This window comes from Artibeus jamaicensis, unplaced genomic scaffold (assembly GCF_021234435.1).
Source record: "Artibeus jamaicensis isolate MK-2021 breed Jamaican fruit bat unplaced genomic scaffold, CSHL_Jam_final contig_387, whole genome shotgun sequence".
Classification (NCBI taxonomy): Eukaryota; Metazoa; Chordata; class Mammalia; order Chiroptera; family Phyllostomidae; genus Artibeus; species Artibeus jamaicensis.
This window is the reverse complement of record NW_026521812.1, coordinates 11879924-11900353: the sequence shown is the minus strand read 5'-3', so window position 1 is coordinate 11900353 and position 20430 is coordinate 11879924. Positions and strand designations below refer to the sequence as shown.

Below are 20430 nucleotides of genomic sequence, written 5' to 3'. Positions count from 1 at the left end.
GATGCTAGTCCAGAAGCCTGGTATAATGAGGGACATGCTCGACCTCACATAGCCAGTGGCAGGAATAGACTTCACACTTAGGCTTCTGACTCCCAGCAGAGTATTCTATGTCGCTGCTCGCGGCTACTCCTTTTATAAGCCATAATGAGTGTTTCCTGTGGACTGAAAGGTGGTGTCTCCCCACCCTCCAATGTATTGGTATTTGGAGACCGGGCCTTTGCAAGATAAAGAGGGTTTGATAAGGTTATGAAGATGGAGGCCTGGTCTGATGGCGTCAGTGCTTTTATGAGGAGAGACACAGGTGTTCTCACACCGTGTGTACACACTAAGGGAAGGCCGTGTGATCACACAGTGAGATGATGGTCCCCGAAAAGCCAGAGGAAGAAGCCGCAGGATGAAACCTCCTTGCTGGGAACCTTGATCTTACATCTGACAGTCTACAGAACTATGAGAAATAACTTTCTGTTGTTAGGCCATCCACTCCCCAGTATTTTCAGACGGCAGTACAAGCTGAATAAAACACCTGGCTGGCAGCAGAATCACCCAAGGACCGTTTTTTAAAAGATTTTATTTATTTATTTTAAAGAGATGGGGAAGGAAAGGAGGAAGAGGAAGCAAAACGTCAATGTGTGGTTGCCTCTAGCACACCCCGTACTGGGGATATGGCCTGCAACTCAGGCATGTGCCTTGACTGGGAATCAAACTGGTGATGCTTTGGTTCGCAGGCCTGCACTCAATCCACTGAGCTACACCAGCCAGGGCTCCAAGGACCAGTTTTAAACTGCAGTTCTGTAGTTTACATACCAAGTCAACTGAATCATAATATCTGACGAATGATAAAATCTAAATTTCTGAGAAAGCATAATTTTAAAACCTGCCTAGATGGATTGCGATTATCTATAATAGATACTTCTGAGAATGAATGGAAGTGTAATCAATAATTACACCAGTACAACAGCTGCAAACTCTTATGTATGTCATCTTGACTTTGGGTGACCCGAAAGCAACCTTCCCCTCCCAGTTGTTAATGATTACTTGAAGCTTTGACCCTGGTTTTGGAATAAAAGAGAACAGAGTTCAAATAATGATCCCTTCTTGTATAAACACTAGGGACTGTCACTCTTAAAAGCAAATGAATATGTGACTCTGTTTGCTCATCAGTAAAATGTGGGTGGTGACTTTCATCAGTTTATCTTCAGTACCTAGCTGAGTGATGAAAACATTGTCAGCAGAAATAAATATTGACATGATTGGTCAAATCTAATTTAAAGGAGGATTTTGAAGTTTTAAGATAGTACAAACAAAATGGTTAGAATATAATAGGTAGACTATTAATGCTAGTTTCTTACTCCTATGCTTTTAATATAAAATTACAGCAATTACAAGTGACCTAATTCACCTGTGCTATTTTTGGTTAGAATCATTTATAAAGGGTAATGGTTTTTAAGAAAACAGATGGTTTCCATTAAGTTTGGAGGCATCTCTCTTGTCGTTAATAAAGGCAAAGAATGGCAGCTCAGAAACCAGCATCCTTTGAAGTCTTTTTCCTGGTTCTGCTGTTTTCCTGGAAGAGATACCAGGAATTTTCTAATAGAAAAACTGTCTATTATTCTCTCAAAACAATTAACACAGAAACTTTTGAATTCAGCGAAGGTCAGAGGATTAATAGGTTTTATCTGCAATGTGTTTGAAAAGCTAATTAAGACTCCACGTACAGCACAGTAGACTGGGAATACAATATTTAGTTTTTCTCTGCATGACCACAATGAGCCAAAGTGAAGAGAAAAAGGCAACCTGAAAATGGAGAATTCACTGAGAGGAGGCGAAGCCTTTTAAAGAACGTAAAACTGAAAATACTTCTCTTCTAACAGAAAATGCTTCCTTTATTCAGTGAACATATTCAGCATCTGCTTTATAGTGGCATTGTTTTAGGTGCTAGATATTGTGGGGAAGAGGAAAAATTCCCCTTTCCCTTTTCTGGTTCTTTGTGGCTGGCTGAACAGTCACATCAACAGGGGGCAGATTGACAAGAGAAGATCTAATTAAATCTTGTGCACTTAGGAACCCTATAAGCATGAGAGAGTCAGAGATCTCGTGTTCATGAGAAGTTCAGACGTAAACAGAGGGATAGAGGTACATAAGACATCCTGATACAGGGGTGAGGTGAGGTTCCTTGGGGATTTCAAAAGGTCATTGCAAGATGGTAAGAAAAGCAGACCTTTAGTAAATAGAAGTTTGCTTTGCATTTTGTATAGGTCAAAAAGAGATATCTGTGATAATCTCTTACAGGAAAGGCCTCCAATCCAAATTCTTGTAGGTAGTAAAGGAAGGGGTGGCAGAAGTTTCTTTTGAGCCTGAAGCTAAAATTGCCCTTAGCTAAACTATTCTGTGTACCATTGAAGCACATTTGAGAATTCCTCGTTTTGGACCCCATGATATTAAGTTGAACAAAAGCGATAAGGTCTCTCTGATCTTTTTCTTTTTTCTTCCTAGGGACAATCCGACTAACAAAGTAACCACTTTAAAAATTGATGAAAAATTAATGTTGCTAGGAAATGGGAAAAGGGAAATATTATTTGGGTTTTCCAAAACATTAAACATTATTTAACAGCATCAACTTAACTAGTTTAAATACTAACATGAAAACTTTTTTTAAAAGTCATCACGACAGAAAGAAATTCATTTTCCTCTGATTCTTTCATATTCATTTACTAACAACATTCTTTGTGTAGTTAAAAGTAAGGAAACAGCAGAAATCTCAAATTCTCTGGGGCATTTTTTGTGTTGAAAACTCATTTAAATACATACGGATGTGTTTTTCCCCTTGCTCTGAATCTCAGTTGCCAGGTAGCATCAATTTCTTCTGTAATGACTGGAATGACTGTCTCCTCCTGATGTACCACAGTGGATCAGGCGCTGCTAACTTCTCACCAGTGCTATTTTAATTCATAGATTTTAACTCTGTAAAGTTTACTAAAATAGCTTTTTAACTAGTGTTTCTCTTTCTCTCTCTCTTCTGACAACATTTGAGAGGCTAATATTTTTAAGTATATATATATGATCATGTCAGTCCCTTGCTTTTACACCTTCCGTGGCTATGCACTATCAAATGAAGTATAAAGTACCTAGGTGTGCCCTCAAAGCTAATCATGGCCACTATCTTTCCATTCGAGACCTGGCTTCCTCATGTCATTTTCCACTTTTCCCCATGCTCTTTTCTCTCCAGTTTTTCCTCCGTTGTCTTTCCACCTAAAATATGTTGTCCCTCTCAGGGGAACTAAGCAGCAGGAGTGAACGTGTTAGTCAGATGAACTCAAGATTACCTATCAGAATACTCCCTGGGAGTTTTGAGTTACATATTATCCCTTGTGATTCGGTATTTAAAGTCAATGTAAGACTGAGGCTTACAAAAGTAATCTGGCTACAGGCATAGAGAGATTACACAAGATTACAGGTAAGCAGTGAGCTGATGAGAAATAGGAAAGGAGAAATCAAAAGTAAAAGTCATGACAGCATCCTTTATTCCACCCCTTGAACTGCCAAGAAAAGTAACCAATGAATCTATTTTTTTACTAGTTTGAATGGAATCCATTGTGATAAATCAAAGAACTGAAATGTTCCCACAAACAACTGGGCTCTCCAAATATTTTTAAAATAACTGACGAAGTTCCAATGATCTTTACATGACCATTGTAATGGCAAATGACTACTGTTTACAATACACATAAGTAGTAATTTAAGGTAAAAATAGTTGAATAAATTTGTGCAAGTTTAAGTAATAAGACTTAAGCTTAACAAAGGAAACATATGCTGTCTTCAGTACTTATTACCTAAGGCTAAATTCTAGATTATAAGCCCTTCTCATTATCTTCTGTTTATCTCAATAATGACAATTATTATAAATTTTAAAACCTGTATCTCTAATACTGAAGATTATAATAGAGAAGATATGTGTGTTTCAACGGGCTGTGAAGGAAAAAAAGCAAAAAGATGTAACAGGAATAAATTGTAGATTACCATGTAATGAAGGATAGTTGGCTATTTTTAACTACAATTACTACAGACAATAGTCAATTCAACAGCATTATGGTATGTTGTGTTATCTCTAATTTGTCCTGGGTGATTATTAATAGTTTAGAAAAATAAACATGATGTTAATTTTATACTCCAGCTATAAAATATCATCATTCAAATTGGAGGTAAAACAGAAAGGCAAGTTTCAATTCAGAATAAAAATAAAAGGAATGTTTGGGTTTTGTTCTCTATTTTATTTGCACAATAAAACAAATGAAAGCTACCCAATTTTCTGGTAAGTAAGTACCAAATTGATGAAGATAGTTTCTCTTCTAAGTCTGAATATAAACAAATACATATATATATGTATATACACATATATACATATGTGTATATCTATATCTATATCTATCTATCTATCTATCTATCTATCCACACACACACTTTCTAAAGCAGGCCACCATGTAGCAAACATTTATGAATAAATATTAGAGAAGAATTATCTTCCTCTTACAAAAATCCATGCAGCAAGATGACATCTATCAAACACAAAATTCTTGATAATTTATCTACCTCAATGATTTAATTGATTTTAGATTGCTATAACTATTCTAAACCTGTATGGAGGTTTCATTTGGTAGTGGACATTTAAATTGGAAATGACAGCATCCCAGCACAAACTAACTTTGACAAACAAATAACTAAATGATGTAACCTAATAGCAAGAGGTCAGAAGAAGGGTGGTTTCCAAGGGTAACTAGATCCTAGGCTTGAAATAAATTAAAAGTCTATCATTTTTTCCTCTGCCTCTACATCTCCAGTATTTCAAGGCTGGCTGTCACAATAAGGGTATAACTATAATCAATAGCACTTTCTGGACTCACATTACCTAATTTACCACCAAGGAAGAAGAAATCGTCTGCTTCTGGCCCTTTTTAAAAAGTCTACGGACAAGACTCCAGTTTGGGTGATGTGCGCATAATAGGGTGGAGTGGCAGGTGCATCGATGATAATGATTTGAACCTTTATTTGAGCCATGTCATTAGAGATCAAGGGAAGAGCCATTGGGCAAATGAACAGGATGGAGAGAAAAGGGAAGTTCCAGAGGGAAAACTTTAACAGCCTACTGACAGTTTTTATTGATATATTTTTTTCTTCAGGCAAAAATATTGGTTTTTAATTTATCATATTTATATACTGTACTTAACTGGATTCAATGGCACAGAAGGACACTGTATTCTTAGTACTACCAAAATATCAAACTGAACAAGACTTGTTTCCCAACCTAGGCTTTGACTCTTTCCCCTTCCCATTTCTAAATGGTTATTCTGGTCTATTTCTTTTCTGCTGACTTTAACATCATCATGTCTTCTTACCAAAGCCAAATTTTTTCATAGTAACCATTTTATAACAAATTTGAAATTGTGCCTTTTAAATGGGCGTTATACAGGGTCTGCCACAAATAACACCCTCTTTTATTACAAAATCATAAGCATATGATTCTGTAACATAACAATAACACACTCAAGCACACCACATGTCATTTTAGGTGAAATATTAAAATTAAAACTAGAAATTATTACATCCATACTGTTACCCTAAGAATCACATTCAAGCAGTCCTTAATTCTGCTGAACCCATAAAAAAGAAAAAATTGGTCCTGGCTGGTGTAGCTCAGTGGATTGAGCGTGGGCCTGCAAACCACACGATCGTAGTTCAATTCCCAGTCAGGGCACATGACTGGGTTGCAGGCCAGTTTCCAACAGGAGACTCATGAGAGGCAACCATACATTGATATTTCTCTCCTTCCCTTCCTCTCTAAAAATAAATAAAATCTTTAAAAAAAAGAAAAAATTATACATTAATTAGATTTCTGTCATATTTTTTAAATACCACTTGCTAGCTAAAAACCTCACACATTGCTTATAGCTGTCATTTCAATAAAATTTGAGTGGAGGCTGCAATTTGGTTGAAACAGCAAGTTAAAATTTGCACATACTTGTGAAATTCAAATGCTAAAACTATAGGTTTTACTAAAATGGAAGAAACATGTTCCAAAAACAAATAATTAGAAGTATAAAAGACATGTGGTCGGAACCTCAGTTAATGACCTTGCTGCATGAAAAATGCTGCCTTAGAGTTATTTTCAGCCATGGTTCCTGAGGAGCCTTCCACAGCACTGCAGAGACCCAGATTTTACTCTGAGTGAGATGGAAGCCTCTGTAAAGGTGGAACCAGATGCAGGTAGGGTCTCCACTGGTCTGACGACCTGAGCAGCTATGATAAGAAGAGCCCCTTCCTAATACGTAGCATAAACAAAAAATAAACTGTCAAAGTTGCTGACATTTTTAGAGTTTTTATTATCGCAGTTCTATTATAACCATACCTATGGATGCAAGAGATGATGGTGCTTCAACTGGGGTGGTCCTTAAAGACAGAGAGAAAGCATCCACTACTAAACATATTTCAAGGTGAAGGTGGCAATATTTAATAATAGGTGAAGAAGAAGAAAAAAGGAGTTAAGGATGACTATGTAGATTTGTTTCTATGCAAAAAAAATGGTGTAATAATTTAATGATAAGAAAAGGAGTATAGCAAACACATTTGAGGTTGTATGTATGTATATGTGTGAACATTTGAGTTTGTTTTTTCCAAACCCCACATTAATTTGGTAATGTTTAATGCATATTTAAATGGATATGTAAAATGAGCAAGTACACATCTAGATGTGGAGTTTAATGAGACATCAGAGCTTTGACGTATATTTGGGGCTCATTACCTTAAAGATAGTATTAGAATCATGGGATTTTACAAGGTAACAGGAAGTGAGTACAGAGAAAGAGACATAGACTCAAGCTCTAGATGATTCTACTTTTAAATGCCAGAAAGAAAGGGAAGCAACCAGCAAAAAGAAAAAAAGGTCCAAAAGAGAGTGACCAGAGAGGATAAAAAGGAGAAAGTATTGCCTAAGCATCTGAGTGAAAAAAAAAGGATTGGCTGTCAAATGCTCTTTGAGAACTGAGAATTCACATTTGGCTTTGGTGATGTGGAGGTCAGGAGCAGCCTGGACAAGAGTTGTGTGTGGTGAAGGCCTGAGTGCCGCAGACACAACACTGGAAGGAGAGAGTCAACAACACACGAACAGTTGAGCTCTATCTAAAAGGGATCCGAGAAATGAGTCTGTTTCTGTGAGGGATGCACCTTAACAGTAGGGCATTTTTTAAAAATATTAAAGAAAAACGATATGTAGCACATTCTATGCTGCTCTGAATAACCAGCAGATGAAGTCAAATACATTTGCAGAGGAGAATATTGCTGGAGAAATAATCCTGAGTTAGCTGACAGGCAAAGCATATTTGCACAAGTGTAATAGTTGCCCCTGTAAGTAGGAACATTTTAACAATGCATTGTATTTTGTATTGTATTGTATTGTATTGTATTGTATTGTATTGTATTGTATTGTATTGTATTGTATTGTATTTGTATTCAGGTAGAGGATATAAAGAAAGAACTGAAGGATGTTAGTGGATTTGATGATCAGAGCTCCTGAGAGCTGTCTCCTAATTTTTATTTTATAAGGGAACTAAGAAGCAAGGTATTCAGCTGATAGACAAAAGGGGTAAAAAGGTGAGGGAGGACTGAAAAGGGGGAACAGTTTGGAAACAGTAATCTCAGAAAAGGAAAAGTGAACTGTTAGTCAGCATCATTCCAAAAGGCTCAGCATTTACTTTACAAATGTCCCCTGGGCCCACACTGTATAGAGGCATAGACTAGCAAAAATAAGAAACAGTGTACATTCCTAAGAACCTTAGTAAATATGTACACTTTTAGGGAGGAACAGACCAAAGTATTTCATCATATTGTGTTGAGAGACTTACATGCTTAGTGCCATGGCAATTTTCTCTTTTTTTTTTTTTTTTTGCCCTGTGATGTGTTACAACCTGAGCATGCACTTCCCCACCTCTACTTCAGATAATACCTTTCAGAACAATTATTTTTATCTGCCTCTGCCTCTGAGGTATTTTAGCATTAGTCTTTTCATTTGTTCATTTTTTGACCTTATATTTTGAGATTAACATAGCTAACAGGATATGGGCAGTGACTAACATAATTGCTACATTCTTTTTCCTGAGTGAAATTATTTTTTGACAAAAAAAGACTTTTTTAATTAAGTAAGTATTATATATGCTCATCCATGCCTCCTTCAATTACTTTAGGAAGTTTTAAGCAAACTTCCTAATACTTAATCACAATTCTTATTTTCTAGCCGCAAACTTCTGTTGTCTGCAAGCTTCCTCCCCCATCTTTTGCATCATGAATTATTGTTATATTGTCCCTCCTACCTTAAGCTATTGTCTTTGGAGTTTTCCTACTGAGATGTCTCAAAACATTTCTTTACCCTGAGGGCAATTAATCATTATTCCAAATATGTTATATATTTTATTTCCTTTTTATAGTGTCCTGGGATTATGCAGACATTAATAAGACATGCTCTGATTAGATTCAGAGCAATATTTTATGCTATGGTAGACAGACAGGGGGGGAAGTATGAATTTAGGTTATGTACAGTGAACATAAACTGACCTCACTTCCTGAAATCAGCTCTTGACCAGACATTTTTTAATCATTTAAGAGAATTTGACAAATGGCCAAATATGAAGTCATGTTAATAAAAAGTTTCATTTCAAAGGTTAAAAAAATCCAGACATTAGTTTAATTTAGCCTGATATGTAGTTTTGGAAAAATATAGTCTTATAAGTCCTTTTTACTTTAACTTACTCATTCTTTTTTTAAAAAAAAGATTTTATTTATTTCTAGAGAGAGGGGAAAGGAGGGAGAAAGGGAGGAAGAGAAACACTGTTCAGTTGCCTCTTGCATGCCCCCAGCCGAGGACCTGGCCTGTAACCCAGGTATGTGCCCTGACCAGGGATCGAACCAGCAAACTTCTTTGTTAATGACATGATGACCAACCCACTGAGCCACATCAGTCAGGGCAAATTATTATGCTTGTAGGATTTCCCTCAACAAATCCCAGAGACATGCTTATTTTTTTTTTCTGCTTAAATATTTGGAATGGTAGACTTCGCTGACTATAAATATTTTCTGTATAATCTTAAACATTCCAGTTTGTCTTCTAAGTGTGACTATTGAATGCTATTAATGGGTAATAAAAGAGTGAGTATACTAAATGGGAGAGTGCTTTAAAGCTATGAATATCACTTTGATGTTCTCCCTGGTTTCTTGTTTCCATGCTATATATTCACATTCCCAAGGTACTCTCTTCTGAATATCATCTGGTTTCAAAACATCTTTGCTAAAATTAACGATTCTTGTTCCAATGAGATTCTAATTCTACAAAGGATGATAGAGGAATTTCATTCTTTATTCTAGACATAATGTTTTAATTATGAATTTTATAATTTTATTTTCTTTTGGAGGCCGATATTACATTACATTATCCAATGTTGAGTTGCTTTTCTAAAATATTTGAGTATTCTCTTGATAGATGGTAGCTCAATTTCTCCCTTATTTTATCCTATAAAATTTTTTTAAAAGTAAAATCATTCATATTGCCACTATTTAGAAGTAACTTCTTAAAGAGAACTTACATATATTTTTCCATATAGTTAATATCCCATTGTATTGTGATTGTATTACACTAACTGAGTTTTGAGGAAATAAATGCCCTCATTCCAATTTTAGTGCAAATATCTTAAACAAAATTTATTTAATTGTTCTGTTCAAGGGATAGGACCTATGGTCTAAGCTAAGACAATTAGATTATTCCTTTACCATTTCCACGAAGGTCAATTCCGAAATGGGCCCAGTATAACTCACATAAGGTTTTCTGTTTGAGCTCTCAGGAAGTCCACCTATTATTTTTCCCTTAAGGTCACAAACAAGTGAGGATCTAGAGCAGGAGGCAGGCACATGTGACCAGTTGGCAAAGGAGTGAGCCAATGTCAAGGAAGCAGAGTCTAAAAACACAGTGATGAACCTCATCCTAAAGATATCATTTGATTTCTTGGATCAAGCCAAACTGAAACAGTTTACTCTAGAACTGTAGTTAGATAAACCAATCAATTTCTTATTTTACATGGTCTACCACTCGTGAGAACAAGTTACATTAGTGATATACCACTGTTAAAATTTTATATCTTCCAGTGTCTATCCTTTTTGAAAACATGTTAAATGCATCTAGGTCAAATAATTTATTACATTTCTGTAGCATCCCTGCTGTAAATCTCTAATGGCCACTAACTTCCTACAGTTTCTCTACTCACTTTGATCTTAGTGTGAGCTCTTATATCTGCCCTCACATTACATTACATGTTTATTAGCCTCTATTCTAAGGTCTCTTAGAACAAGTACCATGTCTTTTACATTGATCTATCTCCAATATCTAGCAGGTTTCCTTGCAGACATTGTGCACATATTAAATATTTACTGAGTGAATGAATGCAAGCAAACATGATTACAAGAAAGAAAATCAGATTAATAGTATATCTTCTTTATTTCTTTCCTTTTTGGTATTCCTCTTTACAATATGACCTCAAAATAATTAGGGGAAAAAGAAAAAGGAAAAGAAAAATAGAAAAAGAAAGGGAAGAGAAGAGAAGGAAAAAGAAAAAGATATTCAAGCAATCTACAGAGTTGGAAAAAATGTATTCTGGCTGCAAAAAACAGTGAGATTTATGTGGTGAACTTCCTCCTGCTTTTGCTCCGTTACCATCTGGGGACCATGGCCAGTTCATTACCTGCTTCAATCCTCAGTTTCCCTGTCTATAAATGAGTATTAAAAATATATATATATATCAAGAGTTGTTATTAAGTATTAAATGAGAAAACAGTGAATATATTTAACTGTTATTATTACTTTTAGGTGCTCTTGATAAAAGGAATATATAGTTGTACAATTTGCTAAGTTATTATGAAAACCTGCTTTTGGTATTCCCAGAGAGACTGGAATTGAAGGAAATGTTATTTTGATTATTTTAAGCTTTACTTTCACTCAAAGAAAAATATTAGAGATTTTAGTACAAATAATCATATTTTTACTGGATATCTTGCAACTATATGCTTAAATGTTTATCCCAGATCACAAAGAATACTCTGGGTATGTTATTTTCCAAGAAATTTGTTAAAATTATCCTATATTTTAAAATTTAAAAAAATGTTTTTAACAAACGTCTCACTTCCTGTCTCACTCTGTATAATCTCATTAAAATTTAATTTAAGATGTTTGTAAAAGGCCACTTTGTTTTAATGTTAAATAGAAGTATTTTCTTTCTAATTTTATAAGTAATTTATTCTGAATATAACCTGCAATTAAAAATAATTTAATATGGGTACAATAAATGCTCAAAATATCAATATGTTGATTAATGCAGAGAAAATTTTTCATAACCTGTTTATTGATTCTTCCTCATATATATTTCAATTCTTCCTATTGAAAGTACTTCAAAAATATAGCAACTCTTCCATACTCAAGTTCATGGTTGATTTTGTTTTCATTGTCAGTGGGAGGGTAGTCTTGATTCTCTTTAATAAACATTAAAATTTTTGAAATGTTATCTACTCGTTCTTTTTTTTCCAGGCCTAAATAATTTCTAATATGAACCTCTTCCTTTTTTTCAGTTTTCAAATGTATGGCATTTTGAAATTACTTTTTGAAGCCAAAATGCCTTAATTGATAGTTTGCATTGCTCCCCCCCAACACTTGTTAGAGGTTGGAGGGTTCCCTCAGATACCCCACAGCACAAAGTCATGACATTAATCCCCTCTAGCCTGCCCTGAAGCAGGTTAGCTTCTATTCAGCTAATCCGGATGTGATATAAGAGGTAATCAAAGATACCATACTAAGAAACAAGTCAGCAGACTTTCCTGAATTGTTCCATTACAAAATTTCTTACCCTCAAGAGAATAAGCATATGTTGTTTTGAATGATTTCTATGATTACAAAACACTTGAAAATAAAATGTATTATCTTGCCTTCAGTTCAAGCATTGCAAATGTTTTTAATATAGTCAAGCTGTCATTATCCGAATTCAGGTTTGCAACCTAATCTATCTTGGAACAAAAAGCTGATTGGAAAGCAACATACTGTTGCCCTGTAAATAAGGAGCAGCCTTAAGTTGGGGCTGAGAGCTACTAATAGGATCAGGTCCTATTTGTGCCAGGTTTCCAATTATTTACCTGTTGCCTCGGCCCGCGAGGCAGTCAACGGGGTCCGCTGACATACCTGTAACGGATGAAGGGGGATGGGACAGGAGGCGCGAAGAATGGCAGCAAGACAAAGGATTCTGATCAAGCTGCAAATTTATTTCAAAATGGAGGGAGTTATATAGAGGAGGGCAGTGGAGGAAGTGCAGTGGATAGGTGGCTTCAAAGCGTGCTCTAGCCTGCGATTGGTCGGGGGGTGCATGGCGGGCGCGTGATCAAGGCACTGATTGGTGTGCCACCCGCATGTCCAGGAGGGGAGGTTCTATGGCTCCTAACCGCAGCATCCTGTTATTCAGGCGCAACCTTCAGGCCTGATTGTATCAGCCTGTTTCAGGCTTGTCCCAGCCCCCAACAACCTGTCAGAATAATTTCTTAAAATAATTTCATCTAGAAGTTTACTATAATTGCAGCAACATCATTCAAAAGTGAATGAAGTATATGCATTCTATAAGTTGGTATTGATTTGTAGAGTAGTAAAATATATATAGAATCCTGAAAAAAAGTTAGTGTAAATTTCAGTGTCTGACAAATAATACTAAGCTAACACACTTGTCAAATCTTGTCCAAATATATATAGAGAGATAGATATATATGTGCAAAATACAAAATTAAAATATCATATAACTTTCTATAATGAAGTGCTTTTCAAATAGAGAGGAGACAAGATGAACATTATAAAGCTATTATCTTCTCAAAATATAAGCCTGAAAAATAGAATGTTGCTCTTTTAAACTGAAATTTAATAATGAACTCATGAAAGGTATTATATGTTATCTTGCCTGATTATATCTGTACATATAAACATTTCATGGAAGTCACTTTTATTACTTTTATTACATATAAATATATTTAGTAGTTTGTAATCTGCCCTGTAAATTGTTTTGAGTTCTGAGCTAGAACAACCTGTCACCAAAGATTCATAAAATAAAAATGAAGATAATCTATTTCTGGTAGGCATATAATTTGATGATATAGTCAAAGCTATAAGCTTCCATATAGGATTTTTTTTGCAATTTCTCAATGACAAAAGGAGTTCTTACATAGAAAAAATAAATAAATAACCGAAGGTTTGAGTTTGTGCTGAATTTAGTAGTATTTGTCCCATGCAGTAGTTGAAAGTATTCCATGGAAATAGGTATGTCATATTCTTTAAAACAGCACAAGCCCATGAGCTTTATATTGAATTAATCTTATCTGGTTAACTTACTGCCACTCAGATATTTTAATATAAAGTTCTGATGGAAAATTTTAACTGAATGATCTTTAAAACTTTTTGCCAAAGCACATTTCACATACTTATCTTTCGCCCTTCAAGTAAGCATCATGGAAATTGGGGATATACCTTTTTCTAAAACTGAGGCTTTCAATTCACAGTATATGGGGGGAGTCTTAGTTTTATCACCGAAGTCACCTCATGTTCTATTGTATATCTTCCCAATGTATGCCTCTCATTCCTGGACAATTTGAATGAATTCTTCTTCATAACTTGAAAACACCAACGTTTTACTATTAGAGTGTCTGTAGTGTTATCTCTGAAAAAAATCATATTATTTTCCCTGATGTGCTCATCAAGCAATGGATTCTAAATTGTCTATTAAATTTCCACTCACACCCTGTTTCTTCATGTATCACTTCATGTTCATCAAGCTCCGAATTCCCCTCTCAATGCAGGACTAAACAAAGCCAAAAAAGCCTCTATTCCTTATGAAGCCACAATTAAAAAAACAAAACGAAACACTCCACTTTCTCCCCCATTTTGTACCTCCATTGTAACCTGGCTTTTTCCTGTCACTGCAGGTGCCTGCTCTTGTCTTTTCTGCCTTCATGTCATAACATCTAAGCAACGTTCAAAAATCCAATAGCTTTCTGATTGTTGACCCAACCATGTCTGAAATGTCTCTAATACTGAAATCTTTTGCTTTTCTTTTAGCTTCTTTCGAAATTCCTTTCAGCCTTCCCTTTTTTTATTGTCAAATACCCAATTTCTAGATTTTGGAATTCTCTAGGCCTTGACTCTGTATTCTACTCTCTCGTTCTTTTGACTCAACCTCTCTGGGTAATCTCATCTACCCTCAGGGCATTAACTATGATCTACATGGATTACTGTATTTATACAGTAAATCTCAGTGGAGATTCACTTCAGAATCTCCACTGAGTTCCAGACCCTTTTATTTATCGGTTCAGAGTATATACACTGTGGTTTGCCCTAACTACTACTAGCTGTGTGAAATTAGGCAAGTTATTTAAACTCTCTCTATATCTTAGGTCCCCAATTTTACTTTTTTTAATTAAACAAAATATCTATTTATCTTTTAGAGAGAGGGGAAGGGAAGGAAAAAGAAACAGAGAGAAACACTGATTGGTTGCTTTTTACACATTCCCTGATCTGGTACCGAACCTGCAACCCAGGTATGTGCCCCAACCAGAAATGGAACTGGTGACCTTTGGCCTTGCAGGACCATGCCCAACCCACTGAGCCACACTGGCAGGACCTTCACTTTTATAATGAAGATTCTAATAGTTTATTTCTTAATTTATTATAAAGATTAATGAACTCATATTTGTAAAGCACTTAAAATACAAAACTTGGATGAGATGCCTTCTCTTATGGCTTAATTCTTCTCTTTTTTCCTTGTAACCCATTACCCAAATGAGAATATACTTGTATTAAACATAAATCTGAATATTTTCCTCCACTGCTGACACGCTTCAAGAATTTCCCATTATAGTTGTAATAAATCTAAACACCTACACATGTCCCTGTGTATTCTACATTCGGATCCTTTGTGTTTTCTCTTATGCATACTGCACATATACACATCACAAACTCACATGTCATAGTCATACCACAAAAAGAGGCACACGGAGCTGGATCCTTCTAACACATCACAGCACAATGTAAATGTCTCTGAGAGGGGGGTTTTTAACAAGCTTATCCACCTTAATAGCTCCCTACCCTCACCCATTGTTTCCTATGGTTGCTCCAAATTTGTTTCCTCTGTGGCGCTCACCCTAACTTGTGCTTCTGGACATTGTGTCCATTTATTCACCATGTGCCTCACTTATCAAACCGTGAGCTCCATTTAAAAAATGCTTACATCCATTTATCCACCTCTGTGCACTCAACACCTACTACAATGCTTGGTGGATAGCAGGCATTTAGTGAATATTTTCTGTAAGAGTACATGCAAAAATAAATGAATGAGTGAATTTGTCCTTTTCTAGAAGTCTTTTTAACTTTTTTTATTGTTGTTCAATTACACTTATCCCCATTTCCGCCCCCATTATTCTCCCCTGCCTTAACTAACCCCCACCTTCCACTTCCATTGCAGAAAAGTTATCCAGTTTTTAGTATACTTTTTAAAAAAATTATGCTTTTATTCAAATAAGCGTGATGATGAAATATAACTTTATATCTTTAACTATTAGTTACTATGTCAAAATTATACTTAATAGGCTTTTAAATATAGGTTGGTAATAAGTTTAAATCCAAAATTTCTTTATGAACTTATAACTCCAAAAAGAGCAGCCTGAGAAAAATGAATCATCTTAGTTTTGGCCTTATTTCAATGCTGCTCTCTATATTTTCCCCAAATAAAAATTGTTTATTACAAGAAAACACAACTTCTTAACTTTTTTAACCATTATAATTTCATCAAGCACTGACAAAATTATTCCTTCAGACATATCACCTTGTGGAATGAAGAGTATTCATGCTGCTTTTATCTACAGTTTAGGTAAAGAACAACATAAACCGCATTTAAGTGTATCATGTTGCTTTATTGAGCCATCTTTCTCAATTTTGGGGGTGGGGGTCTCAAAGATAGATTTAGACATGGCATAGTTCCTATCTTCAAAAACCATCTCTTATCATATCATATGAAGTTTGTGTTCTAAAACATTTCTGGAAGTATATGTATTGTAGATACCTTAGACAGCCTCTTTCAACTTCCTGTCTAGTCACTTTCTAATACGAAAAATTAGAATGACAAAAAAACTGCATCTCCCTGACTCACTTGCAGCATAGTTAATTCCACTGAATACAGGCACCTAGAGGAGAATGAAAAGTAGAAATTCTTGGGTAAACAAAGGTCTCTTTGATGTTGGTTACCGAGGCTGGCCTCAACATTTCCATTGTCTAGCCTGTGGGTGTTAAAAGGAGGCAGTGGAGACAGTTTTGATGAAAGAAGCAGCTTACTGACCACTGCTGTGCATGGTGCTCAATAACACAGTAACAGCTCCTTACCTTTAATTCTTCAGGTCCTTTCAACAATTTACGTGCAACTAGTTCCCTATACGGAAGCCCTTATGCTTGTAGGAAGTAGAGTGTTTTTATATGTCAACACTGAAGTCTGCTACACACATAGGGAGATGTATTTTAAAAGTTTCTATTTCCTTTCTTGATTGCTTTTTTTCATAGCATTTTTCAGACTGAAACATGCCTAATAATATTGTGAAATAACCATGTCTTTTGTTTTCATACAATGTTTCTCTCTTTTTTAAAGGTTTTATCTATTTATTTATTTAGAGAGAGGGAAAGGGAAGGAGAAAGAGAAAGAGAGAAACATCAACGTGTGATTGCCTCTCCCCTGCCCCTTACAGGGGAACCGGCCTACAACCCATGCATGTGCCCTGGCTGGGAATCGAACCAGTGACCCTTTGGTTCACAGCCCTCATTCAATCCACTGAGTTATGCCAGTCAGGGCTCATACAATGTTTCTTAAATGATAGATATTTATTTATTTGTCTCCATCATGGATGATTTCAAAAATATAAAAAGCAAGAGAGTATTATAATAAACTCACCAATTGATGCACCAATTCCCCAGTTTCAACCATTATTAATTGATGGGCTAGAAATTTTATATCATATAAAATCCCACCCACTATTCTCTAACATAGGTCACTATTACCAAAATGTGATTTACTGGTTTCATGCAATAGAGGCTCATTAAATTCACAACAGAATCTCAGCCTAAGGTTCTAAGGTTCTTTTACATCTACCTAACAAAAATTTAACTGGATAAAGTATGACAATATCCAATAACATAAATAGATGTATGTTAGATTCACATAAATACTAAAAAGCTAATATACATATAGTAAAATATCATGGTAAAACTCATGGTAAACTCATGGTAAAATATCATGGATATATTAAATAAGCATCCGGCATATCTTATGCCTTGTACATGTGCTGCTCTTTGGGACTAGAGCACTAGTGTCATATGTTTTGCCATATTTCTCCAACTGCTTTAGAAAGACATGACATATGTGCCCCCAGCTCTGCAAGATGTCAGGTCATTATCAATTTCTCTCATTATCTCAAGAAATGTTTACTAGTTTCATAACAGTTTCAAACTGACTTCTTTTAAAACACATTGCTCTAACACAAAAATACATTGGAAGAAAGATCAAACTCTAAAGAAAGATACAAATTAAAAACTAGCACTAATTAAACATGTCTGTCTTTCACATACACACACACACACAATTTGAGCATTTGGGGACTAAGAGCTTGTATGTTGAACTGATTTGTAAGAGCCAACGGTATTTTGTGTATTCAAAAGAAAAATGACAAGCAAACAGAAAACTAGTTAGAAGAAAGACAAACTTGTTTTTCAACACTAGCTGAGCGTGAGCAGCCCTTCCCCAGATGTGCTGAGCACTCAGCCGATTCGGTCTCTGCTTCAGTGGATGAGCACTGGCCTTGCAGGGAGTGATATTGGCATAATCAGTTCTCGTACAGCGATGCACAGCCTCACTTTACCATGACTGCTGGGCTAATCACACCGGTCTCCCAGGAGCACAGAAACATCAGGTTTCCCATCACTCACTGCACATGAACATGTTTGCCTTTCCTCTCAAAAACTAAAACCAAAACAACCACCACACGCACCACTGAGTTTTGCCAAAAGTTTGTTTTCTGCTTTTGCATACATATGATAACTATATTGAACATTATAATTCAAAACTTTATAATGTAAATATTTCAGGAAAACTGATGGTCTAGGAAGAACTTTGTTTCTTTTGAGCACCCACTCATGTAACTGTCAGACACACTGACCCGAGCAACAATCCATTTCTCAGCATCATCACCATGTAGCAGAACTGTGGTTTCCTTGTCTTATTTTATGTATATTATATACACATATAAATATGTACACATATATGTAATATATACACAATATGTGTATGTATGTGCACATATATGTATCATCAGGGTTATGAAGTTTTACGTAAAAATTAGTAAATGTTCAATAATGTAATAAACTCTACAGTCATGTCCTAGATAAGAAAAATTTCAAATGCAAACTAATTTGCAATCAACTCCCAGATCCACAGAACATCTGGCTATCACTCACTGGATATTTCATGAGCTACACAATCATGCAGTTCAACATTCTACAATATATTCTACTTCACTTATATATCAAATCAATGATATATCAATTTTATATGTGAATTCAATGTTCTAAAATTTTTTGTACCCCATTTGTTGTTGAGAACCGCTCTGCCTGGTTTCAGTAGTTGTAACTGCCCCCCATGGATAAGGCTGAGTAAGCGACCTCTGGACTGTGAGCCACTAGGAGACAAAGCTTATCTTTCTGGCAGCAGCACTGCTTCTGCTTCATCCCCTGTTCCCAGCGCTTGGTCAGTTAGTCTATGGTGGGTAAGACCCCTGGGGGGGGGCAACCTAAACTAGACACGATCACTTGGGAGGCCATCAAGCACTCAGGGGGCTATAACGAAGAGGGAGTGATGGACCCTCATCCCCCAGCTATTCTGACATAGCCTGAGTCCCCATTTCTGTTGAGAGAAGTGCTTCCTGGCTCTAATCCACTTAAACCTAAAAGTCTATGATGGGGGAGGTGGTGCAGCCCTTTGCCAGCTAGAGTGGGATGCGGGGTGATTGGGCATAAGAAAGAATATGGAAAATCCTGTGAAACCTGCTTTGTTTAGAATGCTCTCATTTAAATGATAAGGGTCCGAGCAAGAAGTTTGTTCCTCAAAGTTTTGTGGCTCTTTAGCAATGTGACCCTGACTGAGAATAAGCCCTCATAGTTCTTTGAACTCTATCTATTTTTTAATCCTTAACTGTATTCTTGTGCAAAACAAACCCAGTGAAAGCCCATTGAGGAAAAGGCTCTAGGTCTTTCTCCTCTGAGAGACTGACCACCTCTCCTCCCCAAGCAGATCATGTCTTGGTAGTTTCACTTTCATCCGTGGCGGACAGGGGCACTTTGCAGGCAAAGTTGCCCCCACAATTTGTAGCATGATGTCAGGATTTTCTAAAATTCTTCTTTGTTACTAAGAGTAATCGATGTCTAATTTGGCATCCTGAAATCTACTTTTCAGTGTCTTTCACCACCGGCTCCCCGCCCCCAGCCCCCACCTATTCTATCACTTTCTCAGTGGAGGTTCACTAATGCCATCCAGCTGGAATGTTCCTATCTTAAAAATTTCCCTTCAACCTCTTCATCATAAAACTTACCTGCTGACTCATTTTCCAGGGTATTATTGTACAGGAAAGATCTGGAAATCTTACTCACATTAAGTGTTAATATCTGAGAGGAATTAGTCTGTTACCCCATACACACTGGCCCTAAGCCTTGCACTTTAATAGAGGACAATTTCTTCATAACTCAAAGGAATTGTAATATCTCTAATGATGAGATTTTAAGCATCACTGACACTAGTGGAGGAAACATTTGGGGTAAGAACACTTATCACCAAACCATTACTCTTGAGATGACTGCATTTTTTACTACCTGGACTTAAGCTGAACCTGAATAGAAGCAAATATTCATGTTTGAACAAGAATAAAAGCAGAACTAAATTTAAAGAAAAAATCTAAGCTGTTCAACAACCCCATTTCGTAATGGCATGCATTACTCTCTCTCAACTTCTTGTATTTCCAAAGTGCTGTTATTGTGCTATGCGTTGCCTCTCAATTTCATTAGGGCTTCACCGGCACAGCCTGAAGGCCCCATCAGGTACTCTAAACTTAAGGTGACCTTTGTCCTGACCTTAGGCTCCTGACCACCCTTTTCTTAGAAAATTACATGCAGAAAAACTTATAATCTTAAATTATTTCTCTGTTCCTTTGAGGTATAAATTTTTAAAAACATCTTTCCAGTTTTACAACACAAGAATATCTTTTGCACGGACCTGGGAGTTATTCCTTTGAAAT

At 36.0% G+C, this 20430-nt stretch overlaps 1 protein-coding gene across 1 annotated transcript in view; it reads right to left on the bottom strand.

The window, feature by feature from the left end:
* LOC119045002 (triadin-like) overlaps positions 1 to 20430 on the bottom strand; it is a 158638-nt gene that overhangs the window by 136198 nt on the left and 2010 nt on the right. The gene's annotated exons all lie outside the window — the stretch shown is intronic.